Raw genomic sequence first — 12,637 nt, forward strand, 5'->3', positions numbered from 1 at the left:
AAAATTTTGAAAAAAAAACTCTTTTCTTAAAGAAAATTAAAAAAATCGTTTTTCTCATGTGGTCACTCCTATTTTTTTGTGGACAACTGTATGTATGTATATAGATAAGGCATATGTGTGTAAAGGCACGAACTTTGGCAATGGGAAAGTTTGGCATAATTTACGGCTGTCTGTGTGCACTTTTTATTGCACTTCACTTCATTTCAAACAGTGAGGCGAAATATTTTATTGCAAAGTGATTTGTTATTATAATTCAAGCATAAATATTTTACTGTGTGCTTATTTGCCTATTTTGATCCACTATGAATCAAAAAAGTAATCACTTGGCCGACCTTTTATTCAATTTGGGTGTCTTATTTAGTTTTCAGATCATGGCTTTCTTGTTGGAAAATCCTTTATAAGACCTTTTCGTCACATCGGCAAAAGTGTTTCGGTTAGGTTTAAAAGTTTCGCTTTAAAATCTGATAAACACTTATAAACAGATAATCTCTGGTTGCGCTTTTGTTAATTAACCGGTTATATAAGAGTAAGTTAAATAAACTTGTAGGGTAGTCGAAAAAGTCTTTTCGTATTTCTAATCAAACTTCAACTTATTTTTATTTATAATGCACTTTAATGAACCAAATATCATATGCACCATTTTGGTCGCCCAGTTTTTGACATTTTTTCGGGGGAGACCTTATTCCATCAGTATAAGAGTTTTCTGGTTTCTCGGCGAAAAACTGCGACTAGTAATTTTCACAGGCTTCTCTTGAAGCCAACTTTACTCCATTAAGAGAGTTCTGCATTGAGTAAAACAAATGGTAGTTCGTTGGTGCAAGGTCAGGGCTGTATGGTGGATGCATCAAAACTTTAAAGCCAAGCTCTTCCAGTTTTTACCGAGTCATCAAAGATGTGTGTGATTTAGCGTTGTCCTAATAGAAGACGAAACACTTTCTGTTGATCAGTTCTGGTCGATTTTATGGATTGCTTGCTTAAATCTCATCAGTAGTTGACAGTAAAATGTAGAATCAATCGTTCGACCAGGCTGAAGCAGCTCATAGTTCATGATTCCTTTCCAATCCCACCAAACACTCAGAATAACTTTTCAAGGCGGCAATTCTGGCTTTGCGACCATTTGTTGAGCTCACCACGCTTGGACCATAATCTTTTTCGTACATTGATGTCATGTTTGATCTACTTTTCTTCTCCTGTTACCATTCGCTTCAGAAATGATTCCATTTCATTTCGTTTCAGCAAGAAATCGCAGATGTTAATTCGGTCCATTAAATTTTTCACAATTCATGTGGTACCCAGTTGCTTTTTGTAGCCATCCTTTTTTAAATGGTTCAAAACCGTTTGATGATGAATGTTAAGTTCCTTAGTAATGTCATGGCTCCTTATGTGACGGCTCTGGTCAATATTTTCCAAAATTTCATCGAACTTTTCAACGATAGATCGAACAAGGTGCATCTTTCACATCAAAATTTCCTGAACGGCAGCGAGCGAACCAGCTACACGAACTGACACAGCATCTTCTCCGTAAACTTCACAAATTTCATTGATGGCTTGCGTGGCTTTCTTTCTTTTTTATACAAAAATTTCAAAATAAAGCGAATTTCTTCATTATTTTCACTAATTTTGGACAGTGGTAACTTTTTTTCAACTTCTCCGCATTTAATTATTTATTTATTTTTTAAATGAAGCTTAAGATCTCACCTTTCCAACATTATATAGTATGACACAATGAGCACTGGAGATATACGACTGCAACGCCATCTATGATAAAATACGAAAAGACTTTTTCGACTACCCAATATTTTTTTTTTCGCTGTTAATTTTCCATTCTTGGAGTTGAAAATTTTTTTCAGCTTTCTTAATTATTCGTTTGAACTGAATATTTTCATATTCTAATAATATGTCATTATTAAAGAAAACTTATTAATTTGCAATATATTTTATGTTTTCACATTTCCATGGCAACATCTGGATTTAGGAACGAATAATAAACATATCTTCATCGATGCGGATATATGTACTGATAATTGATATTATATACTCATAATTGATATTCAGAGTTAAAATTTCTTAGGTGAGCCAGCTAATAATAGAACTTTATCGCCTATATTCCATACAAATTCAGACTGACTTTCGGATATAAAGTGTTATCTTTAAACACATGTATACATATGTGTTGTGTCGCGGCTATTTTAAGAACTCAGACACACAATTGCTCAAACTCTTTATAATTTTTTTTTTGCTGCCAGCCCGATACCGATATACTGTATATTGTCTTGTACATTGGTCTGGCATGTTTTAAAATTAACTCAATATAATATATGGCTCTTTATGATATCAACCAAAAAAAATAAAATAATTGGTTAAATGTATTGTAAACATTTAAAATTCATGTCATTTATGACCTGCTTTAAAAATGTACGTGATGATACCATCTACTTATGTACTTACCCATATGAGCGTCTAGGCTGACTCTCATATGCCGATGCATTTGTGCCATATAGCACTGAAAATCACACAAAGAAATTCGAAGAAAATTACTTTTACGTACAAAAATAATTAATCACTGCGGTTGTTGTTGGTGAAATGTTTTATTAGCGCTAAGATAACATGCTAACTCGTTGCAGTTGAATGAACCCATGCTATATGCACACATTAGCAACCTTATACAACACAAACAAACACATAAATGTGGAAGCATCAAAGTACTTGTTTGTATAGATAAAAGTACTCAATAGCAACGCCAATCAACAGTTGAGTGCAAAATAAATAAGTCAACAAAATCGTGACAACGCATTGCTTGAAATATACCACTGTATTAGTGTGAACTCAGGTCTAACAGCCGTTTTGAACGTTGATATTCTGGCCACCGATACTTTTCTCCGCTGACCTTCTAACTTTTCACTGCGACGAGCGGATTTTTTGCCATGGTTAATAGTGCCACTTATGCCTGAGTGAAATGTTGCCGCGACTTGTTGCATTGACCGACGAAAGCTGACTGAAAGCACAAACCGCAAAATAGCGGCAAACGCTTTCCCGGTGTGGCATAAAAAGACGCAAAAATAAAATTAAACAAATATTGGAACATTTATGGCTGCCAAGCGGGCAAGTGATGATGATTGTGGTACCATATTGTGGTAGCAGTGAAGCAGCTGGCGGACAAGCTAAAGAAAGCGAGCAAGAATCGTTCTTGCATGACAAGTTTACATTACGCATATCATGCCAACCACGCAGTGAAATCAAGTAGTTGACAACTACTTAACAAGTAGTGTGTAATGTAAGGTAAACTCATTTTTACTTTTACCAAAGGTCGAAAGGACGATCTTAATCGTCACCACAAAAGTTTTACACTGATGGAATAATGTCTCTAGCAGAAATATGGCAAAAAGTGGTCGACCAAAGTGGTACATATGGTATTTGGTTCATTAAAGTATATTATAAATGTAAAAAAAGCAGTTGAAATTTGATTGGAAATGCGAAAAGACTTTTTCGACAAAGCAAAAAAGTTCAATTATGGAGCTAAAAAAGAAGGAAGGGAAGAATATTAGTATATAAATTACGATTTTTGATTTTAATAATTTAATGTTATAAGCATTTTATAATTTTTTACAAGACTGGTCTCCTTCGGACTGGTTCATATTCAGACCGTAGGCTTATTTGTAAATTAGTGTTTTCTCTGAGTTGGGCGGGAATCATGTTGTAATGCTGTAAAGGTTTTTTTGTTCTGTACGAAAGCGAACTAGTTTGCATTTATGGTAATTTCACCAAATGTGTAGTAGTTCATGAAGATATCAAAAAATGCAAAAACAAGTTTAATCCACATATTTTTTATAGTTCACATATACTACTCGTGACGTGCGTTCTTTTTACGTATTACGTATTATATATTACTCGTGACGTACGCACATTTTGTACCACTTCTGAATTCGAAACTTTAAAAAAATAACAAGAACAAGAAAAAACGTTAGCTTCAGTTGCACCGAAGCTAAATACCCTTCACAGGTGCATTTCTGTTAGTAATTATGTGTTCAGTTTGTATGGAAGCTATACGCTATAGTAATCCGATCTGAAAATTTTTTTCGGAGATTATATTATTACCTTAAGCAGTAATCCAAGTCAAATTTCGTGAAGATACCACGTTAAATGCGAAAGTTTTCCATACTTGAACCTGATTCCGATTGTTCAGTTTATATGGCAGCTATATGTTATAGTTAACCKATCTGAACAATTTTTTCAGAGATTACATTATTGTCTTAGAAAATAATCTATACCAAATTTTGCGAATATATCTTATTAAATGCAAAAGTTTTCCATACCAGCACTAGATTCCGATCGTTCAGTTTATATGGTTTATATAGTGGTCCGATATCGGCAGTTCCGACAAATGAGTAGCTTCTTGAAGAGAAAATGGTGTTTGTGCAAAATTTCAAAACGATATCTTAAAAACTGAGGGACTAGTTCGTATATATACACACAGACGGACAGACGGGCATACAGACAGACGGACATGGCTAAATCGAATCAGCTCAACATACTGATCATTTATATATATACTTTATAATAATCCATACCAAATTTCTTGAAGATATATTGTCAAACTAAAAAGCTCTTCATACAATCACATTCTTCTATGCGTTCAGTTCATATGGCGCATATATGGTATAATGATCCGATATCGTCGTATTGGACCAATCAGCAGCTTCTTGTTTAGAAAATAACATGTGCAAAATTTAAGATCGATTTCAGAAAATTTGAGGGTCTATCTCAACCATATACAGATAAACGTGATTGAATCGCAGAAGGGCTAAGAAATCGAAAGGGATTTGCCGTTTTCACATTCATCTATATATACACGAACAAGACCTTCAGTTTTTCAGATATCGATTTGAAATTCGAAATTGATTTGTTGAAACCGACAACTGGAAAGTGAAAACACATACTTACATACATATATATGTACCTACATATGTTTAAAAGAGCATACTTATGTGAATGCCTATAAATTCAACTTATAGAGCGAATGATGGTTTACCATCCACAGATAATTAAAATCTACAAACATACATCTATAATTAGCCATTTTCCTGTTTGACCAGCACAAACCAGAAGTTGAAAGACAGGAATTGCACATCTTCGCAGTGTTCTTAATCTTTGTTTTTGCCATTTTCTGTTAAGGCCACTACTTAAGAACTGTTTGTCTGACCACTTTTCAGAATAATCTAGCTAAATAGGTGAGCTGCACTAAAATTAATTGGATTTTTTTTATCAAGTCAAACCAGCAATTGTGCAGCGCCATAAAAGGTGAATGGGCAAAGCCTGTTAAAGCACTAGAAATAATGGAGCGCGCGAAACTAGCAAATTATAGCGAAGAAAGAATATATGTATGTACATATAAGAAACAATTATGTCTTTATATGTACATATTCATATATGTATGTATAAGCTGTAGAGGTGGCTTCAAAGCATTTCGAAGAGGGGTCACTTTTAGATTTTTTTCGTGAGATATCTTGGGTGACTATTTAAAAGCTAAATTTGATACTTGGTGATTTTGATTGTTTGTTTTTTAATATTCCATACATATCTTCGAATCGCCATGTATTTGAGGGTGGCGAATCAAACAAGCAAGTGCTATAAATGACATAAACTGGCATAATCATAGAGAGATTGAATTGAAGGAGATTTGCACACTTCAGTGAGGTATCACATACTATTCTTTAGTTGAACTCATATTTTTTGTGCTTTCATTAGTAAACTGTTTCACAATCTCGCAAAGCTTAAACAAAGCGCGCTGAAAAGTGGCGTATCGAAGACAGTTTCGAGTGCAGTTTTCTTTTTCGTTTTTTTCCACTGATAAGTAAAGTTATTGCGCATGCATTTATATTTCACAAAGAACAAAATACGCACTAAATAATATCTATGGAGCAATGATCTTCACTCAATATCAAAATATATTATATGTATGCTAATGGAATCCGTACTGTGTACGTAGAGGGTGACTTCTGTATTAACTGAATATGTAAACGCACTGTTGATGGATTACTATATATTAAGTAAATATGTATGTTATTTTGTTGAACATATATATATATATATATATGTGTGTGTATGTGTGTATATTTACTCAGCTATAACAGCGTATTTCTGCGCTGCGTAGAAGTTGCGAAGATAAAATTTCGTTACTTTGTGACTTTGCAGATTTTGCATGCTTATGTATAAGCCACTTCATCTACTAGGGTCGCCTAAATTTTTTCAGAAACATACCAGCAGTAAATTTAGAATAAATAAATACACTCACATATTGGCTGATATATGCGATAAAAAGCCGACTGGAACTTCGAAAATATTTCTTTTAAGTATATGGGGGCTAAGTGATGCATTGACCCGATTTAACCTATTTGTAGCACACAGACGTACTACTATCAGGAAAGGATTTTCACTGAATTTCAATATATCTCACACACAGACGAATAGTTCCAGCAAAAAGTCAAATATAGGTATAAAATTTTGGTTCCTAGGGGCTTGAACAGTTTTGGTTTGATTTGCAAAATTTTTAGTGCCCAAATTTTTCTCAAAATTTTTAGCTCACAGGTGCCCCGTGCTACTGAAATACTCCGACTATTCTAGCCTAGAAATGCTACTTAACGACATTTTTTAAAGCCCAATAAAAAAAACTAAGAACATTTTTACTAACCAATTCTTTATCACTTATTTTAGGAATACAAAAAAAAAAAAAAAATTGTGATAATTTGATTAACTGCGGCGTGATGGCGTGACGGGGGCTGAAAATAAGGGTGCGCCCTTCCTGACACGATTCCAACACTTTGGATGCTATCGTCTGAAGTAGGCTATATAATTTTTTTTTTCAGTAAATGGCGACTGTTTGAATTTTTTGCCCGTTTTTTTGGCAAAGATCAAAATTTTTTAAAAATTAGAAAAATCAAAATTTTTTAATAATTCTAGTTCCAACCATAGAGAGATATATAAAGGAGGTCCACACCAAATTTCAAGCTAATCGGTTCATTAGAAATTGAGAAATCATGTCAGAAGTGTTGAAAATAGTAGTTTCGAGAAAAACGCGATTAAAGATTTGAGTCCAACTGTAGGCTTACTTATTTACTTACTTACACTTCGTTAATTGGCCATTCCTGCAGAGCCGGTTTGCACGCTGCGTCACTAAAATAGCTATAAGTCGGCAAATAATAGGAATTTTAAAAATTCCTTTGGAAAATATATTATATTCTTAAAGGTTCAGTCTTTAAGAATATGCAAAAAAAAATCGATTTTTTCAAAATTCTAGACTACAATACCTCCTTAATTCAAAAGAACGCATATTGCCGTATTGTGTTACTTTAGGAATAAAGAAGTATCCAGAAACCTATGTATGTATGTATGTGTGCAAATACAGTAATACAATACCAAGTCAGGTTATGCACCGGGGAATTGTTAATACTTTGAGTTCAGTGTCTGGTGTCTGGACTGTTTACCGTGTTTCAACTTCTGCTGGAATGCCTTTTCTTCACATATGCACACCACATGCACACAAACATACTAAATTGCAAGAGAAGGTGCACTTGTATGTCTCCCGAAACCAGTTCAGACTTGATATTCGCACTGTGGTGCGATATCTTCTTTGCTTTAGCCGCCTTGCCTCTGCAAATGAGTGCAAGCGCACATATACAAACACATCTAGGCATTGACGAGTGGTTGTATGCGTGCGCTGTAGCACACGAACCAAGCCGTTTGTATCCACAACGTCCATGACAGTGGCCGAAGTTTCGGCTGTTTGTTGTGTTTTTACATTTCGTTTGACTTTTACCGCGGCGCATGTAAACAATTCCTGACCTACGCCAATATTTTGCCTGCTAGCCAAAATCAACTTTACACACATGCGCGCATACTCGCACACAACAGCGGTCAGCGAAAAGACGAAACTTGAACTCCATGGCAAGAGTACGCTTGTGTGTATACGTGTATGTGTGTGTGTATTTATATAGATATGCATTTAACTTTGATGGCAAGCAGCTGAGCTTTCGGCATTTTTGTCTTCTTCTTCTCTGTGCTTGCTTTTTTTCGCCAGTGATTTATTGTTTATATGTTTTTATATGTATTTATGTATATAAGTTTAAGTACACGTGTTGACCAGTAACACCTTTAGGCCAACAAGTATTTGATGCTGCGCCTGTGTGGTAAGAGCTAATTTGCAGAGGAATTTACTGTTGTCGATGGCATAATTTTGCTGGTGAGGCAGAGGAGTTCTTAAATATTTTTTAATAATTTCTGCAAAAATATTGATTGATCGCGATATCCTTAATCTCCATAATTTCTCCAACTCTGAACCCGTAAATTTGGTTCGTCGATAAAAAAATAGAACTTAATGTTGACATGAGAAAACCTACTGAAACATGAGTGGCTTCTTAAATTGCTCTAAAAGACGCAGAATATTGAATAGTCGAAAAAGTCTTTTCGCATTTCTAAGCACACTTCAACTTATTTTTTTTTTTTTATTTATAAAAAACTATCCACCACTATTTTCCATGTTTTCGCTAGACACATTATTCCATCAGTATAAAACATTTCTGGTTTCTCGGCGAAAAACTGCTACAAGTAATTTTCACAGGCTTCTCTTGAAGCCAACTTTACGCCATTAAGAGAGTTCTGCATTGACTAAAGCAAATGGTAGTCCGATGGTGCAAGGTCAGGGCTATATGGTGGATGCATCAAAACTTTCCAGCCAAGCTCTCTTAGTTTTTGCCGATTCATCAAAAATATGTATGATTTAGCGTTGTTCAGATGGAAGACGAAGATCAGTTCTGGCCGTTTTTTTCGATTGCTTGCTTCAATCTAATCAGTTGTTGACAGTAAAAAGTAGAATCAATCGTTCGACCAGGCTGTAGAAGATGATAGTGGATGATTCCTTTCCGATCTCACCAAACACTCAGCATAACCTATCGAGGCATCAATCCTGGCTTTGCGATCATTTGTTGAGTTTCACCATGCTTGGATCATGACCTTTTTCGTACATTATGTCGGGTTTGACAATCTTTTCCATAATTTCATTGACTTTTTCAACGAACGAAATTTCCAGAACGGAAGCAAGCGAAGCATTGTTTTGCTACACGAACTGATACAGCAACGTCTTCGTAAGCGTCACAAATTTCATTTCATAAATTTTAAAATATAGCGAATTTCTTCATTATTATCACAAATTTTTAAACAGCTAAAACTTTTTTTAAACTTCCCCAAATTAATTTTTTTTTGGCTAAATGAAGCTTAAAATCTCACCTTTCCCACATTGTGATTGGTAGCACTGGAGATAAACCACTACAACGACATCTATTGGCAAAATATTTTAAAAATATGTAAAGTGTACAGTTAGAATATTATATTTTAAGTAAAATGTTTTCCAGAATTTAAAACCTCCATATGGAGCAGGGTAGAAGTTTTTGGAAGCAAAGAAAAGCATAGTAAGCTGAAAGCTATCGGGGATAAAAAAAATTGGCAAACAGTAAGGGAAAAGTTATTTACGGGCGATCTGAAATCTGGAAAATTTTTGTGGCTGAAGGAGGGTTTATCACGATTTACGACGAAACTACAAGTCTTATAGAAAAAAAGTTATATGGAAATGCTGTAGGTAATGCAAGAGACTAGGCATCGACCTTTTTCAGATCACCGCAAAATTTATGTAACAAATTCAAACACGGAAATTTTTTATTTTTATTTTGTACAAAAAGAAATTTTTCTATCACGAAATTTGATAGAAACTAACCATCTCATTTCCCAAGCACACTGCATTTTTTATTTAAAATATTTTTTTTTGCTATGAATTTATATATTTTTTTATCATTTTCAAAGGCACTTGTCTAATATTTCATGCTCCCCTCAGATTATGCACCTTGGAGATTCAGAAAGTATTTCTCAGTATATCTAAACACTTATATTAATCAATCTATGAATTAAATTCACGCATAAAAACTCGAATGAATCAGTAATATGCTGCACGTGGATGCAGTATTTATTAAGTGTTCGCCTTGCCCGCATGACAGCTAATTTCTGCGTTGATAAACTATTAATATTTATAAATAATTGAAAGGAATCTGTAATTGCTTCAAATTAACCCTCAATAATTACGACAATTACAAACTATGTTACACATAGCTCGTTCTGCTTCGCATCTACAGTTAAGTGGTAATTGGCATCGAGAAATCTGCAAAAGCATTTCACAGCGGAACAAGGACACTTGCGGGAGAATGTCATTGCACCTGCATTGACGCGCAGTGGTTGACTATTATTCCACAGAAGTACATATAAACTGAAATACAGCGAATAGTGTGTAAATGTTTGTCCGCAAGTATGCCCTTGTTAATTTATGAGATACTAATAGCACTCGAACAGCAGCGTGCTAATTTCACTTTTGATTTCTAACCACAAGTAAGCTATGTACATATGTATGGGAGAAAACGAGTATTTCGAGCAGATGTCAAATATAATTAATGTAAATGAGAGTTATGGCGAGGAGTGGCATGTGCTTGTGGAATATCTATGATTGATTGAAAGGTGGAATCCGATTTAAATGCCGTTTGGATGCGGAGAGTCTGCTTTTACGGAGTATCATAAAGGAAAGAAACATATATAATATGCCATACGTACAATTAAATTATTTATGATCGACAAGCAGAGTGACCTAGTTAATGATATGTGCCGCATCATTGGCTCAATCATCGCTTAAACCGTATTGTTATGGTGGTTTATCGAAACGAATAAAAACGTATTGATTAAGAATTGGACTCGAGGAATATAGACAAGGGAAAGCATGGTTCAATAATTATCTGTGCTGTAGGAGCGGGGTTGTTTATTCAACTAAATATGGTTCTCTCATTTATTCTGGTCAACCTTTTTGTACTCAAGACTATACTAAGTAATTAATATGAAAGAATATTAAAAGTTGTCTGTCTGTCAAACGACTGATTTGGTTTCAAGTAAGGTTTCCTGTTGTTGGCGGTTTTAATGATTACTTTGAGGGCGACATACAAATTTATGATGCTTCTACGATGGACGTGGAGCAATATGAGTCTGAAAACAAGTCAATGAGCTTTAAAAATGCAAACATCATGAATTCGTTCACTACCCGACAAGACAGGCGTAATTCACCAGAATCAATACAAGACAGAGTTTCGAGAAAGTAGAAGAAAAGGCGTTTCGGGTCGTCTGAAAGTATTCAGCACCACACTTCATTATCATCTTTTGGTGCTACAGTTCGTTGCATGCTTTGGTCTGCAGCACATGTGTCCTCCAAACATCTCAGTCAATCGCAGTTTATAATTATGTATGAAAAGTGTCTTCATCTCAGTCAATCGCCGTTTTTTTATAGTTATGTATGAAAAGTGTCTTCATGTCCTTTTTCAGTTTGGCAATCGATGCGGATCCAGGTCTTCTCCTTGCTTTAGTGGAGAATGCTGTGACATCTAAAATTTTCTTCTGCGCTCTCTTGTTGTCCATTATCGTTACATTACATTGGCGGGAGTTCCCGCGTATGCGAATATTTACGTACTTCTATTTAATATGTGTACAGTTCTTTTTGCGGCACTTGTGTCATCAATGGCACAGCACAGTGTTATGTTGAATATTGGGGATGATAGACCATTTCCTTGTCTTACCCTAGACATAATTCTGAATGATACGGACTTACTGTCTTGTGTCATTACATCATTTTATTTGTAATAAGTTTTTTTGATATGCAAGATCCTACGTCTGGGGTATAATACTCCAACGAACCTTCCGTGCTACTGTGACCGAAATTATCCTTTAGAAAAAGATTTGATGTAACCGTTTTCATTTTAACCTCGAAATTATGGTGCTCAAAATTTAGCCTGAACGTGGAATACATATAAAGTATAGACTATACATAATATTGACCCATAAGTGAATACGTAAACGCCGTAATCGTTACCAACGGCAGTAAAACCAGTCCATAAAACCCAATTTATAGTTTTTAGTAATAAAATACTGGATAGGAAACCAGAGATCTGAGGTAGTTGAGGAGATTATTCAGGACGACTACCAGACTTTAAGTTCCATGTCTCCTGGCATCTGTTACCAATTCTTGTCTGACCATATTTCTAGGGAAGATTTAGTTTGTTTTCATTTTTCTAGCAGTTTTCTTTTCATTAGAAAACATCTTCACAATGTCATTCACCAGATTGCCATTCAGTATGCCATTATTGAGCGTCAAGTTCTCTTCGTATTTACCGTTATTTGCGTTGGTCGCATTCTTATCCAATATGGCTTTCAAATTGTGCACCTTCACCAAATCATTGCGCATTTTCAAACCCTCATAATCGGCAGCGGAGCGTATATCCTTCTTACCGTTATCGATTGCATCGACCAATTTGCGCGTGTGATCGCCATGTTCGCCGCAAGCCACCTCAATCACATAACTAGCCGGATTGTGATAGCTGGGACATTCCAAACCGAGCGTGGAGAGGAACGGCACCAGTTGTTTCGTGCTGCCCTGGTACACACACTGACCATCGGCTAGCGTRTAAAGCTGATCGAACATTTCGAAGAGACGTGCGGACGGCTGATGGATGGTGCAAATGATGGTGCGACCACCAGCCGCCAGCATTTTGAGCAAATTATTCAG

At 35.3% G+C, this 12,637-nt stretch overlaps 1 protein-coding gene across 3 annotated transcripts in view; it reads right to left on the bottom strand.

Moving 5' to 3' along the window:
- LOC108970901 (ATP-binding cassette sub-family G member 1) overlaps positions 1–2,997 on the bottom strand; it is a 23,530-nt gene extending 20,533 nt beyond the window's left edge. Inside the window, exons 1-2 of one of the 3 annotated variants that reach the window (XM_018936606.1) lie at positions 2,809–2,997; positions 2,449–2,503 (exon numbers count right to left, since the gene is read on the bottom strand). The gene's annotated coding sequence lies outside the window, so the exon portion shown is untranslated. Of the gene's footprint in view, positions 1–2,448 lie in introns of all 3 variants that reach the window. The other 2 variants (XM_018936608.1, XM_018936605.1) reach the window with 2 other exon arrangements.
- Between the last annotated feature and the right edge of the window lie 9,640 nt (positions 2,998–12,637).

This window comes from Bactrocera latifrons, unplaced genomic scaffold (assembly GCF_001853355.1).
Source record: "Bactrocera latifrons isolate USDA-ARS-PBARC rearing strain unplaced genomic scaffold, ASM185335v1 scaffold_314, whole genome shotgun sequence".
NCBI classification, from domain to species: domain Eukaryota; kingdom Metazoa; phylum Arthropoda; class Insecta; order Diptera; family Tephritidae; genus Bactrocera; species Bactrocera latifrons.